Genomic DNA, 17,169 nt, shown 5'->3' on the forward strand with positions numbered 1-17,169 from the left:
CAGTCCTCAATTAGATACCTCCATTAAATCACTTTTTTTCTAGGCTCAGAGAAATCTCTGGAAAAGGAAGTGAAAAGATTGTAAGAGCCAAATGGGCTAAAAACACTAAGGAAACAAGGCCTTTTTTATATAGCAGGACAGATGCACTTATGAACACACAAAGACTGTAGCATCATGCAAAAGGCCTACAGGGGATTTGTGCCAGATGGAGTCCCTGTGCTGAGAAGGAATTGGACAAAAATCATTCACTATTCCTAATTTAAATGCTATCTCAGATTGATTATGATTCATATGTGAAATATTAGTTTTCCCCAATAGAGTCTTATTGAATGAGGCATTGGATGATATACATTGAATGTACAAATGCCACTTATAAGGGCAGACCCCACAGTCAGCAATAGATTGCCAACACAAAACAAAACTCCATGATTACATTGGAAAGTGTTCTTACTGTTGTTTACTTTTATCTCATAATGCTTTGTGTGTGCTGGGTTTTTGTGTTTGGTTTAGTTTATATTTTGTTTGTCTGTTTACTACTATGATTCTTTTACTTATATATATAATGGCTTCCGATTTTGTGTCTTTATGGGATTTCTGTGTGTCTCTGCATCTGTGTGTTTCTTTTTTTTATTGCTTTTGATGTTTTTAATGTTTTTCATATTTTTTATTGGATGTTCTGTTTACATTTCAGATTTTATCCCCTTACCCCATTCGACTCACCACCCAGGAACCCTCTATTCTATCCCCCTCCTGCCTCCACAAGGGTGTGCTCCCACCTACCCCCCACTCCCCCACCCACCCTCAAATTCCTCCTCACTCGGTGTTCAGCCTTCATGGGACCAAGGATCTCCTCTCCAACCCATGCCTGACAAGGCCATCCTCCCCTAAGTATACAGCTGAAGTCATGGGTGCCTCTCTTTGTGCTCCCAGGCTGGTGATTTAAACTCTGGGGAGCTCTGGTTGGCTGGCACTGTTGCTCTCCTCTTGGGGCCACCAACCCTTTCAGCTCCTTCAGTCCTCTAACTTTTTCATTGGGAACCCTTGATCAGATCAATGGGTTGCTGCGAGCATCCACCTCTGGATATGTCAGACTCTGGCAGACCTTCGAGGAGACAGCTGCATCAGGCTCCTGTCAGCATGCACTTCCTGACATCCATGTCGGTGTCTATCTTTGGTGACTGCACATGGGACGGATATCAAGGTAGAGTGGTCTCCCGATGGCCCCTCTTGACTTTTTGTCCCACACTTTGTCACCATATTTTCTCTCTTGAATATTCTGTCCTCCTTCCAAAAAGGACCGAGGCATGCACACTTGGTCTTCCTTCTTCATGAGCTTCATGTGGTCAGTTGGTTGAATCTTGGCTATTTCAAGCTTTTGGGCTATCATCCGCTTATCAGTGAGTAAATACCATGTGTGTTCTTTTGTGATTGGGTTACCTCACTCAGGATGATATTTTCTAGTTCCATCCATTTACCTAAGAATTTCTCGAATTCATTATTTTTAATGGCTGAGTAGTACTCCATTGTGTAAATGTACCACATGTTTTGTATCCATTCCTCTGTTGAAGGACATCTGGGTTCTTTCCAGATTCTGGCTATTATAAATAAGGCTGCTATGAACATAGTGGAGCATATGTCCTTGTTATATGTTGGAGCGTCTTCTGGGTATATGCCCAGGAGTGGTATAGCTGGGTCCTCAGGTAGTGCTATGTCCAATTTTCTGAGGAACCACCAGACTGATTTCCAGAGTGGTTGTACCAGCTTGCATTTCAACCAACAATGGAGGAGTGTTCCTCTTTCTCCACATCCTCGACAGCATCTACCATCACTTGAATTTTTTATCTTAGCCATTCTGACTGGTGTGAGGTGGTATCTCAGGGTTGTTTTGATTTGCATTTCCCTGATGACTAAGGATGTTGGGGATTTCTTAAGGTGCTTCTCGGCCATTCGAATTTCCTCAGTTGTCTCTTGTTAGCATATAAACAAATAAAAATAAATAAAAGGCTTCTAAGGAATAACAGTAAAATAAAATAAAACAAGAACTAACGTATCAAAGGTAGACAATACTAGCAAACAGAAAAAGCAGAGCCCCAGAACTAGCACAAGAATCCAAGACCCCCTCATTCGTATACTAAAGAACTCCATTAAAATATTACCCTGAAAGTCATAATATACACACAGAGGACCTGGTGCAAACCTATGCAGGCCCTATACATGCTGCCTCAGTGAGTTCATATGATTCTTGCTCATTTTGATTTAGAAGGCCTTCTTTACTTGTGTTCTCCATTCCCCTCTGGCCCTTACACCATTTCTGCCTCCTTTTCTGCTAGGTTCCCTGAGATCTGAGGGAAGAGATTTGATGGAGACAGCTCATTTAGAAACAAGTGTTCCAACATCTCTCATTCTTTGCATAATGTCTGGCTATGGATCTCTGTATTTGTTCAGATCTGCTGAGAGGGGAAACTTCTCTGATGATGGCTGAACAAAGTCCAGATCTATGAATATAGCACAATGACATTAGGCATCTTTTTATTGCTGTATTTTGTTTGTTTATTTGTAAAACAGTTTAATCTGTTTTTACTCTGGATCCCTGGGGTATCTAGTCTTTGGTTTTTGGTCACACAATGTCAGGTATGGGTTTCATCCTGTGGCATGAACCTTAAGTCAAATTAGATATTGGCTGGCTACTCCCAAAAGCTTTGTGCCACCATAGCCCTAATATAGCTTGCAGGCAGAACAACATTGTCGCACAGTGGGTTTGTGGCTAGGTTTGTGTTTATGTTTCTCTTTTGGTATCCTGGAGAGTACCTTTCTGTACTAGATGCTAGAACATAGGGGTGAAAGCTCTGACTAGGCATCAGCTCGACTTCTCCATGTTCAATGAGTTGTGTAATTGTTGTCTTTAGCAATAGGTCCTTGCTGTCAATTTGTGGAGAATAACCCATAGTCTTAGCAACAGCTTGGGTTGTTTGGGGATTCCCATGGGATCCTTTTTTACAAAAACTTATTTAGATGTAACACAATCCTGGAACTGAAAACTTCATGTGGTGATAGGAGACATCAAGTGGGACTCAGTCTCTCCCATTATTTGCAACTTCATATATATATGGAAGTTAGTACTGTATTATGTTTCTATATAAGACCTCAAATTGTCCTTGATTTTAACTGTCTCTCTCTGAATTTCTTCCCTCATCCCCCTTTCCACTACCCCTCCCTACTTGAATTGTATGAAATATATCCTATGAAAATAAATCTATTTTCAATTTTAAAAACTTCCTTTTTTCTACTCTTCTCTCTTCATTAGTGTTTATTTCTTCAATAACATTGTCACTGAATCAAGGAGAATGGCATAAATATAGATGAATCTTTATACATCTCTCTGTCTCAGCCAGCTCTTAAGCACATTTGAAAAGCACTCAGCATAAGCACTCGGCCATAAAAAGTTTAAGCAGTTAGAAAGACATCTAAACTTTTAAATGTGGAGTATATATTGAAAAATCCCACCAAATACCACCCTTTATCAGATCTCTCTTGACACCACCTAGACAGCCTGGATTTTTAGTAATCTTTCTATCCCTGAAGAATCCTTTTTCATTTCTTGTGAAAACTTCCCCTTCCCTTTTCTATCAGGCTGTCCATCAGCATGAAGATGCTGGGATATGGTTTAGTCTCAGCCAGCACTTCTCAAGGAAGTCACGTTCCACTTGATTTATTTCTCTTCTTATTCAAACCTCGATACATTATTTGTTCTATGCTGATAGTGAATTATTCTTTTGGTAAATTATCATGAGTACAGACTGATTTGGTTGGAAATTAGCATAACCTAAGCTATTAAAGATACTGCATACTAGAAGGAAAAGCGAGAGTGTATGGACTAGTCAATCCCTAGAGTTATGTGTGTGTTGAACCCAGACCACAGACAGCAAGAGTTCAAGGATGCTCAGTCTAATCAGTCCCCTCTTCTCTCCAGGAGAGTTTTCCTTTTTTCTTTTTTCCTCCCAAGTGGTTTTTATTTCACAAGACTGTTTCCACTAAAATTATTCTATGTCACTTTTATTGTGATGCTAATTCTTTGAAAAAAAAAACTGGCAAATTAGCAAATAATTTCTTGCCCCAAGGCTGCCCAGGTTGAACAGCGTAAGCGCCTGGAGAATTCCCAGTGCTTCTGTGGTAACCTCAGCTTAGCCTCACATTAGGTACACACATCACAGGGCTCCAGAATCAATCTGCTGACCTGGGCAAAAGTGTTACTGACAGGCCAATCTTTGAGGCCCATTCCACAAACGGCATCTATTTCCACTGGGAAGGACATGTGAAGAGACTTTTGGGAAATGAAAAACAGGACACCACATATCCATCTGTCAGTCATTCCTGGTTCTTGTTATTTTAACAGATTCCAAGCACAGTGACTTCCTGTGGTTTTACTGTCTGACTGCTACTGGTCAGAACTCACATTCTTCTCGGCTAGGTCAAGGTGTCACCATGACTATGTTGTTTTGTGGGCACTCTGGGACAGGAATGCTGCATGGCTTCTGAAGGTTGCCTATGTTCTTGGTTTGTGGCCTTTTCCTTCTCAAGTGGCTGTGGTGTCTTCCAAGTCTGTTCCACACTAATTCTTCTGCTACCTATCTGTTAAGAATTTTGTGAAGATAAGAACCTACTCAGGTAATCAAGGATCTTATTTCAAATTCATCTGATAGCCAGTGGTGGCTTGAAGCCAGGCAGTAGTGATTCGTGACTTTAATCCCAGCACTCCAGAAGTAGAGACAGGTAGATCTCTGTGAATTTTAAGGCTAGCCTGGTCTTCAGGGCTACACAAAGAAATCCTGTCTCAAAAAAGTAAAAATAATAATAATAAAAGCATGTGATTAGTGACTTTAATTTCCCTTCTGCTGTGTGTGTGTGTGTGTCCTACCTGCCATAACTCAAGTATTACTAAGAGCAGTGGACAACTGTGTCTAACTGAGAGACTTTTGACAAGTTAGTCTGATTGTACATGGTAGCCTCAGGACAGGGCCTCATGGGCACAGAAATCAGTTCAAGAACAAAGTGGTAGGAACCATGAGATTTTGATGACTGTTGGACAAGGATATTGCTAGAGTGTCGACAAACTCGTAAGAAATGCCTGAGAGAGAAACAAGCCAACTTCAAGGCTGTGTTGGCTCACTGACCCCACCCCCAGTGCCTTGGAGAAAGACTACACCAGGCAGAAGATTGCAGGGTTCTGGGGACAAGACATGGGAAAGGGTGTTGAGGGGGGGAAGGGGATCAAGCTGCTATCAGTAGGATTGGAGCCTGGTTAACAGAAGCACAGGCATTAAGTGCCCCACACTTGTGAGCAGCAGAGAGGCTGAACTCACTCTGAGGAGGTCCTGCAGCTGTCTTTCTTACAGATTTCAATTCTTAGAGAAGGATGAGCAAATGGAACACCTAAGTCAGTGCTGAGGTAGCAAACTACAAAACCAAGTCCTTCAGCACTGAGGTATGTGTAACAGCTAAGAAAAAGATCTGGCTCTCACACTTTGGTGACAGTTTCCAAGGTATATGTGGCATAAGATAGAAAACCATCTACCACCCACGAGATGGCCATGTGCAAGGTTTTGATGAGCTCAGACTGGAGTGTGACCTCTAGGGAACACAAGTGATTGGAGTTACACAGCGGGTTCTCAGGGTTCACCAAGGCTGGGGGAGATTTGTCTAGAAATTGACTCAAATGCAGAAGTCTGCCATCTGAGATTAGAGGTGGTCTTCTTTACCACCTGAATCTTTACCTGAATCTTGAGGTTGAATTTATAAAAGGCTAAGTTCATCCCAGGAAAGTGGTATAAACAGGTCTTTGCAATATGGCCCATGCCTACAGGTCAGGGAACAGGGTCGGGGAGGCAGTTGCCTCAAGCATAGCATCACCTCTGCTGCCCATTTGGCAGTACTGCACACCTCAACCTCTCCCTGGCTGGCCTAAGGGGTATCTCTTTACCAATGGGGCTGATACAGGAACAACTACAGAGTTGAATAAAGCCATAAAAGGTTTCCTGAAGGACTGCTGGAAGTTTCTTTGGTCATTAAGAGGGTTTTCTCCCATCTCTGGAATTGCCTCTCATCTTTCTGGCAGCATGGAGACACCAACAATGATGATGGTACCGGGAGAATGAATGTCCTGGCTGAGTGCAGCGTCAATCCCTCCACCATCGACACCTCCACCCCCCAGCCAGCGTTTCTGCCTATGAGACATCAAGGCCAAGACATAAGAAAATAACCTTATCTGAACCTTGATACCAGACTGCTGGTTGGAAGAGAAAATCATGTCATGTAGGTCTCTGTATCTGGAGCTCCATGAAGATTGCTGTGATTTTTTTTTTTTTGGGGGGGGGTATGGTGCCTGGAGCAGATGAAGTATCTACGTCTCCACTCCTTACATCTTATTTCATCACACAAGTGTCCAAGGTCTTCTGTATAGTGAACAAACACGGAACATGCTGCTGAGAATCTGTCATGGGTTCATATGCAGGATTACCTGCTGTCCAAAATGCCTTGTTTGAGATCCACAGCAACATCAAATCCAAGCATAGCAGTCAGATGGAAGGGTGACAGCTGGAAAGAAGCCAGCTCAGAGGGGAAGCTCAGCCACATCTGCCTGGTGCACCACATCTGCCTCCTGATAAGGGAGAAGAAGGGAAACAAACTTGCTAGTACCCGTGGAAGTCCTGGCATAACACTTGCTTTCTCCACTGATCATTGAGTGACTCTGGATGCTGTACTCTTGATGGCACTTAACAGAAGGTGACCCTGGGTCATCTTATTACTTTATCCCTGAACTTGTTAGAGATGAGACTAGCATCCATTCCATAATTAGGTTTAAGTATATCAATACAAGATAAACACTTTAGTCAGGACCCTCCATGTGTCAACAACTAGTATCTACTATTAAAATATTGTCACCCAAGGAGGTGGAATGTTTAACACAGAAAATAGGAGGCTTTAGCAATTCATACTGGTCCTCAATAACTGCAGGTGACTATTTCAAGCCAACTTGATAGATGCAAAACTGATCAAGAAATGGAGTTTGAAGAACAGGACAATAAAATTTAATCTTGCAACTTGATAGACTTGGAGGCATTCCGGTCAATGTAGAAGACCTTTCCGGCCTCAGAGTTAAAGCCCAGGCCAGCCCCGTGGCTGTACTTCTGACTCATGGCCCGGTCATAATCCTGGCTGCAGACTCTGCTGGAGCATTTCTGAAGACTTCTTGTCCAGGGCCATGTTGGACCTGACAGTCATGATGGGAGGGTGGCTGAATGATGGGGACAGATGCTTAAAGCCACCCATAAGCTTCAGGAGTTTTAGCTTCTGTTCTTCATTTTCGAAGCCGGCAGTGTCCACTGGCCAAACCGTCCACCTTTTGGGTTCTGACACCTCTGTCTTGCCAATCTTTTCTTGCAAGGCCTTCCGTCTCACCTGATCTATGTAGGTCTCATCCATGCTGCCTTTTTTTTTTTTTCAGTACCACCTCCAAGTTTGTGTCTGACTCCTCCTTGGCATGCTTGGGGTCTGGGAAAGTCTTCAGCCCTGAGTCTTGGGAGGCAGCCTTTGATAAGGACTTCTGCCTCTTCTTTTTTTTCTCTCTAATGAGGCCTTCTGCTGACTGCTCAAGGACCTGCCTTCTAAGGCTAGGCGACTTTTTCTGTCTTGCCCTTGTAGGCTCAGTCCCCAGGTACTCTTCCAAGTAAGTGCTACAGGACTTTTTTTTCTTTTTTCTGTCTCTTGCCCAGTGACATCTCAGGGATCTGCACCTCACCCACATTGATAGAAGGGGATGTGGCCCTTGGAGGAGAAACATCTATAAAATAATCATTACTGTTTAAGACTGATTACTGAGTCTCTGGTTCTGAGACATTTGTAACCACCCTCTTTTTCTTCTTCTTCTTTTTCTTCTTCTCTGAGAGACGTGGGCCCAGGTCTGCTTTCTGAGTCTTGCTGACTATTACTGGTCTACTAGCAGGCCAAGCATCCCCACGTGAGCACCTGCACCACAGCCGTTTTCCGCAAATCTTATTATACTCAAACATACAGACACAAGTGTACATACACCTTCCAGTACTAGCAAGCATAAGAAGCCTCATTCCTTCTCATTTAGTACCACACATATTCTCAGGTCTACATTGAAAAGCTCTGTTCTGGAACACTCAGCTTAAGAAAGAGTTGGTGTTTACTTTTTTCCCTTTTCATGTACATTGGGATCCTCCTGCTCAGTCTCTGTCATTTGACCAATTTTTCAGTCCAGTTGAATTGCAATCTCTTGAAAGTAGAAACTCTGGCTTGCATTTCTTTTGTGATCCCAAGAGCTGTTGCCTTCAACTCAAGAGTAGGAACAAGGATTTATCTCTCCACACAGACAAATGTCTAATCTCATGCATTATTTTCAATCAATGATGCCATGTTTCTGGGAAAGAAACGTTTTTCCCCTTTCCCATTAAAAATTTTTTATACGAATAATTGTGAACCATTAGTGTTTTATTTTTCTTAAGTTATCTTTTGTTATTTAGTTACGTGTCTGAGTATGTGTGCATGTGGTGTATGTGCATGTTTATATGTGGAAAGGATGTGTGTGAGTGTGTGTGTGTGTGTGCGTGTGTGTGTGTGTGTCCACTCATGGTTATGTAGGCCAGGTGTCTCCCTCTAAAGATTTTGCTTTCAAGATAGTGTCTCTCATTTTAGAAACCCACAGATGGTTAGATCCAGTGTACTCTGGGAATATTCCTCTCTCTAATCCCTAGTGCTAGACTAACAGGTGTGTGTTAATCTCTATTCCTGGTTTTTATGTTGGTGCTTGGAGTCTGATCAGGTCCTCATACTTTTGCCTGAGCCATCTCCTCATCCCATGAGTTATCTTATTAGTAAAATCAAACCTCCCCTGTATTCCTTAGCTTTGGAAAGCAGCTGCCCCAGAGTTAGCTTTGTCTTTGTGTTCCATGAACCTACCACACAGCTGGTCAATGCTTTCAGCTCCTGATAATCTGTAGAGACATATGTTTTAATATGAAAGTGGAATATAAAGATACTCACCCACCAGATCACATTCTTTCTTAGCTTTATTCTAGAAAAACTATATTTTGTTTTTTATCTGCCTACTTCCGTTATCTCTTAGTTGGTTTTTAAAGTTCAGTAGAGGAAAGAGGGGTGTTGCTTACCAAACCCAATCAATAATCCCAGCCAGCTCCTTGCCTCACCTGTTCTTGACAACATTTCATTCTGCTAATTTTCCATAACCACATACACAGCCTTGAGAGCAACAGAGCTGCCTACTGTCTTGATACTTTGCTGACCTTCCTACAGGAGGGGTCATGGCAGCAGTTGTCTATGGATTCCCATGACACCAGAAAAACATGCTCTTGGAATGTCCTTAGACAATCTTTAAAATGTTCAGGTTCAGAAGTTTCTGCCTAAACTAAGAAAGAATGGGCCTCTCCACACATCACAGAGTCCCAGGAGGAAGCTTGATGTACCTACTCCCAAGTTGTCATCTGTTCCCAAACAAATGTAGGGGGATGCTAATTAATCCCCTACCAATTCTGAAAGTTAATACCAAACTCCCAGAGAGAATAACTGAAAGAATGCATTGACACAGTAGCCTGTAGGCCAGATCTCTTGACAGCTCTTTAGGCATCAGAAAAAAATGAAGACATAGAGACAAAGAAAACCCTCTGTAGGTGGAACCCCTTAAAATAATAGAATTCAGTAAAATTTTATGACTGTTTATCTATGTACACATAAATATCTCTATATATCTATATATGTTTATCTGTATTATTTGTGTGTGTGTATATATATGCTCAAGTGTGTGGGATCATGTATCTGTGAAGGCAGAGAACAATGTCATGTGTGTTTCACAATTTCTTCACCACATTATTTTTTGAGATAGGTTCAGTGAGAGAAACGCTTAATTTGAAAGTGAAATAGGGAGATTCTTACTTACCCACCAGGTTATATTCTTCCACATCTTTATCCATAGAAAAATAGTATTCTACTTTTTATCTTCATAACTCCTTTGTCTCATACTTGGTTTTTAAATTTGAGCAGAGAAAAGAGGGATATTGTTAACCAAACCTCAGTCAATAAAAATTGGAACCATCAGTTCAGCAAACTGACTTAGTTACAAGCCCATAGGAATGCTACAGTTTGTACCTCCCCACTGTTAGATTACAGGCATACACAAACATATCTGATTTTTTTTTTACATGTGTGCCGGAGACTCAAACTCGTGTCCTTATGATGCAAAGCAAGCAGTTTCTCATCCAAGCTATCTCCCCCAGCACTCCCATCTGTACCTTTTGGCTTGAATAGATGTGGGTGTTCCATATTTAAGCAAGAAATGTCTCAAAAAATAGATTTATTTTTTAAAAGCTGCAGTTAATTTAAGACAATGATCGTGTTTAGCACTGGAAATTGATTGCTGTTATGTGAACACTCAGCTGCTCATTGCAGAAGAATCTCCCTTGCACATTCTCCTTTTAAAAAGCATACAATAGAAATATCAACCATATCAACCAAGATGAACATGCTGAAGAGTAGGCTTTTAAACATGTTCCTAAATGCATAATCTTCTGGCTGATAAATAATCCACAGTTTGCATGTTCCCTAAATGATTTACATAATCTACCTTTTAAAATATTTTAAATATGCATTTACATGATAAAGTATGTTTCAACTATAATATCAACTCATACATTTCCATGAAGAATGCCTTCTTCCTTAAAAAAAAATAGCACTAGTTTTAAAAAAAGAAAATTTACATAATTTTTACTTCTTGTTTGTGCATTTTAACTTAATCAAGTATATTTATTCTGAAATATAATCAGCTGATGACACACAAAAACGTAATTATTTATTGAGTGAAAAAATGCATATGTTTTATTTCATATCCTCAGCAATGTCCTCAATTTGATAATATTTAGCATTTCTTCCAAGAGGAAAGTACTTGTTCTTTTATTAAAGGTCAGACTCAAAAGTTGTATATCATAGGGTCTTTTATCTCCTTTTTATAGATTCCTATTTTTATTTCTTATTTTTATTCGTGTGTGTGTGAGAGAGAGAGAGAGAGAGAGAGACAGAGAGAGAGAGAGAGAGAGAGAGAGAGAGAGAGTGTCCACAAGAGGGTTTTGTGTCTCCTGGAGATGGAGTGGCGGGCAGTTGTAAGCCATTTGACATGAGTGCTGGGAACTGAACATTGGTCCTCTGCAAGAGCACCAAACATTCTTAACCACCCAACCACCTCTCCATCTCTTGTAACTACTGCTTATGTCTATGCCATTAATATTGATATCATTATGAGGCAACTAATAACACATAGCAACTATTACTAAGGCAGCTGGTGATATTGGACTAGTACCCAAATGATTGTGTCACCAGGCCTTTGTTGGTTAGTTCAAGAACAAGCTATGAGAGTCGAAGTCATATGAAGCCAGTGTGAAGAGTGAGTCAGAAATAACTATAGTTGACTGTTAATCTGAAAGTGCATTTGAAATTGAAAACATAAACCAGAACAATTGCACCCAGGGATTATTTCAGATAAATGGGTATGTGTTCATTATGATTACATGATAAGATGAATGTAGGGGAGACGAAGTCTGTTGAAAAGCTATAGGTTAACTCCATGATTTTCAATAGAAAAATAGCTAGAGAGCAGTAACTCTGCCAAGGGTATTTGCTTCAACATATCAGAATTAATTTTGAATGCATTAAACAAGCAATGGCACTGGCCTGGAGGTTTAGACCTGAACAAGGGATGACCTTCCATTTTTCTGATAGAGGGTGCTTAGCTTTGTTTTTATTCTCTGTTGTGAGTCCCTATGATCTTATCTTTTGGATTATCACAAGCTCATTTTTTTTTTTTGGAACAGCATAAAGGATATGTGGCAAAGTGCAAAGGAGATTACTGTTGCATGTTTACTGAGTAGGTTCTCATAAGGCCTTGATGTTTCAGACAAAATTCCAGCTATTAGGAGATGTATGTATTCTATACCTCTAAGGAACTCGTGACCCAGTACAGTTAAAGCAGAACATTACAGAACACCACATGAGTGCTATAAAGTGGTGCACAGTATGCGGAAGTAAAGAAGAGAAAAATGCAAGAAAGACAGGGAGGATCCCATGAGCAGAGACGGCTGCTGAAAGAAGGGTCACATTACATGAAGGGTCCCCTGGAATCAGAGGGCTACCAATTGACTATGGTAATGCTGGAATCTCTCTGCTTCTATATCTGGATGATGATATGAATTCAGGGACTACTGAGTTGAGTTCTTTCTTTAGCTTGTGGAAGAAGGTACAGATGCAGATGAAGGAGTGCCATTTTCTAAGGAATGTGGCTGGTAGTAGAATCACTGAAGGAAATTAAGAGTCAGTGTCAAAAAAGACCTCTGGAAGAAGACATTTACAAGAGATTGCAATGCATCAGGGGTATATCAGCAAAGAAGGACTATTTCCAATCTAGTGTCTAATATGCCTCTCAGTACATGACAGAAAGGCAAGGGTAGATATAACTGTTTGAAACAGAGTAATACAAAAAAAAATTAACTTCTTAAATTTTGAGACACTTATTTGTAATAGCCAGTAGCTGGAAACAATCCAGATGTCCCTCAAATAAAATCAATCTGGAGGTTCCTCAGATTATTGGAAATATATCTACCTGAAGACCCAGCTATACCACTCTTGGGTATATACCCAAAAGATGCCCCATCATGCCAAAGGGGTATATGTTCCACTATGTTCATAGTTGCCTTATTTGTGATAGTCAGAAGCTGGAAACAACCCAGATGTCCCAAAATGGGAGAAAGGATACAGAAAAATGTGGTTCATTTACACAGTGGTATATTATTCAGCTATTAAAAATGAGGACATCATAAATTTTGCAGGCAAATGGATGGAACTAGGAAATATCATCCTGAGTAAAGTAACTCAGACCCAAAAGGACATACATGGTATGTACTCAATGATAAGTGGATATTAGCCAGTAAGTACAGAATACCTAGGTTACAGCCCACAGAATTTAAGAAGTATAACAAGCAGAAAGGCTCAAGTGAGGATGCTCCAATCCCACTTAGAACAGGGAAAAAATTAATCATGAGAGGCAGAGGGAGGGAGAGATCTGGGCAGAAAAGGGGAATAATAAGAGTAATAATAAAAATATTGAGACAGAAACCGTAACCCAATTTGTTTCAAATTATATGAAGCTATTGAGTCTTGCTAATGCTGCCCAACCCAAAATACATAAACAACATCACTGAATGATTAACAGTGGTGGAAAATAGCTTACAGACATGTAAGATTTAACATCCACTGTTTTCCTCCATAATGCTCCTCTTCTGCCTAAAACGTTAGTAGAGATACAATCTCCAGCTTCAAAGAAGATGAGTGTTTCTGTCACAGATGACATTTTCCTCATTGTCTAATATGAGCTATTTGCTCCATTCCTGTTCCTTAATTTTTAATCCAATATTCTATCGTCAGTTAGGGCACTATTTTACAAGAATAGTAGCACCCATTTATCGATCACATAGACTGGTGCAGAGAAACTGTATACATTATCATCAGTCTTCAAAACAGCCTCCTTATCAACATTTTACAGAAAAGATCACCAAGATTAAGTGGGTCACTGATGGTTACTTAAGGGATGTTGTTAGAAAGCTGGTTTTAAACTACATCTGCCCCCTCTCGAGAATAAATGCTTTCCTACAAAGTACAGGTAAGCATAAGCATGCTGAAAGAGAAAGTGTCATAACTTAGATGTTGCCGCTTTGGTAATAAACCATGGAGCAAGGGGAAATGGGAGGATAAAATGCAGTGTGAGGGAGCACACTGCTGCCTGTTGTAATGAGAAATTTTAAGATGTCATCTAAATTTACAGTGTACCTGCATTCACAAATGAAAAATGTATCAAGATGAGTGGGTAATCAACAAACAACTTCACATTATTTGTGTGCTAATTTTTAAAACAAATTATCATAAATGTTAACTTTTAAGTACTTAGATGAATTTTGTTCCAATACACTCAATCTTTTGATTTATGAAATAAATTGTTTCTTTCCAGATATCTTGATATTTAAGGTCAATGCGATAAATTGTGTCTTGTATCCTGATCATTAATAAGTCCTAACTTGTCCTCATAGTATGATACTGTTTTATATTTAATTAGTCTACACTCCCCACGTTGATGAAGAATGCAATGGCAAGAATAGATCACATTCCAAATTGCAGAAACTTAGTGTCTCAAACTGTGAGCATTCTGATCAGCTTAATGATTACTTTGCCAAGTCAATTATTAAAATTAAAAGTTATACATAAACACTCTAAAGACAAATAATGAAGACTAACTTCTAAAAGCATCCTATAAGGTTTTTATTTTAAGTGGCATATATTCATTTAAAAAGTGTAGAGCCAGGAAAAACACTTGCCACAAGATAGAAGGTGAAGACAAGAGAATGAAATCTCCTGAAGTTTGAGGATGGGGGTACTCAGAGTAGTGGCAGAGAAAGTAAGGAGAAACTCTGCTTTAAATATGATGGAAGCTGTGAAGGTTATCCTCCAGATGTGTACCATAGCACAAGCATGTCGAGAGAGAGAGACAGAGAGAGAGACAGAGGCAGAGACAGAGACAGAGACAGAGATAATATACATAATGTGAATTTAAAAGTAAAACTCGTCAAAAGATATCAAGAAGAAAATAGAAAATCTAACTGGTATGGCCTCTCTTTCAATCCCAAAGGAAAAAATGATTGTGTTATTTTTGCTGGATGCTTCTCTGGCCAGCTTTTCTTAAATATTTTAACTTTGAATACATCATCATATGTAATGTTTTGTTATATACTTCATTTCCCATATACTATGCTCCAGGCTTCTGTCTGAACTGAGGAAGGACACTCTCAGGAGAGCGAAGCTCTGAGGCCAGGTGTTTACTGTTTTTATAAATGGAGACAGACTCGGACATACCCTCTGCTCTAATTTCCCAGAACTTAACCTTATAGTGCAGAATATGACCTACACAGGCTCCTCCATTTCCAGTACTGGTCAAGAATGCATCATAATCTTGACCTGGCATCCAGCTTTGAGAGTTTTCTTTTCTTTTTTTCTTTTGCTTTCTTTCTTTCTGTTTTTTTTTTTTTTGATAAGAGGAAATAATAATTTTCATTGGATATTTTATTTATTTACATTTCAGATGCCATCCCCTGGTGTACTGTGGAATCTCAGGGTTGTTTTGATTTGCATTTCCCTGATGACTAAAGATGTTGAACATTTCTATAGGTGCTTCTCGGTCATTTGATATTCCTCAGATGAGAATTCTTTGTTGAGCTCTGTACCTCATTTTTAATAGGGTTATTTGATTGTCTGGAGTGTAATTTCTTGAGTTCTTTGTATATGTTGGATATTAGCCCTCTATCAGACGTAGGATTGGTAATGATCCTTTCCCAATCTGTTGGTTGCCATTTTGTCCTGTTGACATCATCCTTTGCCTTACAGAAGCTTTGCAATTTTATGAGGTCCCATTTGTCAATTCTTGATCATGTGGGTTTTTTTTCTTTGAGTTTGTTTATGTAGTGGATTTTACGTTGATGGATTTTCATATATTGAACCATCCCTGCATTCCTGGGATAAAGCCTACTTGATCATGGTGGATGATTGTTTTGATACGTTCTTGGATTCCGTTTGCAAGAATTTTATTGAGTATTTTTGCATCGATATTCATGAGGGAGATTGGTCTGAAGTTCTCGTTCATTGTTGGGTCTTTGTGTGATTTAAGTATGAGCATAATTGTGACATCATAGAACGAATTGGGTAGTGTTCCTTCTGTTTCTATTTTGTGAAATAGTTTTTAGAGAATTGGTATTAGGTCTTCTTGGAAGGTCTGATAGAATTTTGCACTTAAACTGTCTGGTCCTTTTTTTGGTGGGGAGACTTTTAATGACTGCTGCTATTTCTTTAGGGGTTATAGGACTAACTTTGGTGTCTGGTATCTGTCTAGAAAATTGTCCATTTCATCCAGATTATTCAGTTTTGTTTAGTATAGGCTTTTGTATTAGGATCTGATGGTTTTTTTTTTAATTTCCTCATTTTCTGTTTCTATGTCTCCCTTTTCAGTTCTGATTTTATTAATTTGGATACTGTCTCTGTGCCCTTTGGTTAGTCTGGCTAAGGGTTTATCTATCTTGCCGATTTCTCAAAGAACCAGCTCCTGGTTTTGTTGATACTTTGTATAGTTCTTTTTGTCTCTACTTGGCCCTGAGTTTGATTATTTCAAGTCTTCTACTCCTCTTGGATGCATTTGCTTCTTTTTGTTCTAGAGGTTTCAGGTGTGCTGTCAAGCTGCTAGTGTATGCTCTCTCCAGTTTCTTTTTGTAGGCACTTAGAGCTATGAGTTTTCCCTTAGCACTCCTTTCATTGTGTCCCACAAGTTTTGGTATGTGTCTTTATTTTCATTAAATACTAAAAAGTCTTTAATATCTTTCTTTCTTTCTTCTCTGAACAAGAGAAGAAAGAAAGAAAGAAAGAAAGAAAGAAAGAAAGAAAGAAAGAAAGAAAGAAAGAAAGAAAGAAAGTTATCATTGAGTAGAGTGTTATTCAGTTTCCACGTGTCTGTGGGCTTTCTATTGATTTTATTGTTATTGAAGACCTGCCTTAGCCCGTGGTAATCTGATAGAATGCAAGGGATTATTTCAATTTTCTTATACCTGTTGAGGCCTGTTTTGTGACCAATTATATGGTCAGTTTTGGAGAAGGTACCATGAGGTGCTGAGAAGAAGGTATATTCTTTTGGTTTTGGATGAAATGTTCTATAAATATCTGCTAAATCCATTTGGTTCATAGTTTCTCTTAGTTTCACTGTGTCTTTGTTTAGTTTCTGTTTCCATAATCTGTCCATTGATGAGAGTAGGATATTGACATCTCTCACTATTATGTGTGAGGTACAATGTGTACTTTGAGCTTTAATAAAGTTTCTTTTATGAATGTGGGTATCCTTGCATTTTCTGATCTAGCCTGTTTGGCATTCTGTAGGTTTCTTGTATGTTATAGGCATCTCTTTTTTAGGTTAGGGAAATATTCTATAATTTTTTTGAAGATATTTACTAGCTCTTTAAGTTGGGAATCTTGCTTTCTTCTACACGTATTATTCTTAGGTTT

The 17,169-nt window shown here is 39.5% G+C and overlaps 1 pseudogene; it reads right to left on the reverse strand.

The window, feature by feature from the left end:
• Positions 1–7,085: 7,085 nt before the first annotated feature.
• Positions 7,086–8,120, reverse strand: LOC117713402 (lysine-rich nucleolar protein 1 pseudogene; annotated as a pseudogene).
• Positions 8,121–17,169: the final 9,049 nt, after the last annotated feature.

Source organism: Arvicanthis niloticus, chromosome 8 (genome assembly GCF_011762505.2).
Source record: "Arvicanthis niloticus isolate mArvNil1 chromosome 8, mArvNil1.pat.X, whole genome shotgun sequence".
Lineage (NCBI taxonomy): Eukaryota > Metazoa > Chordata > Mammalia > Rodentia > Muridae > Arvicanthis > Arvicanthis niloticus.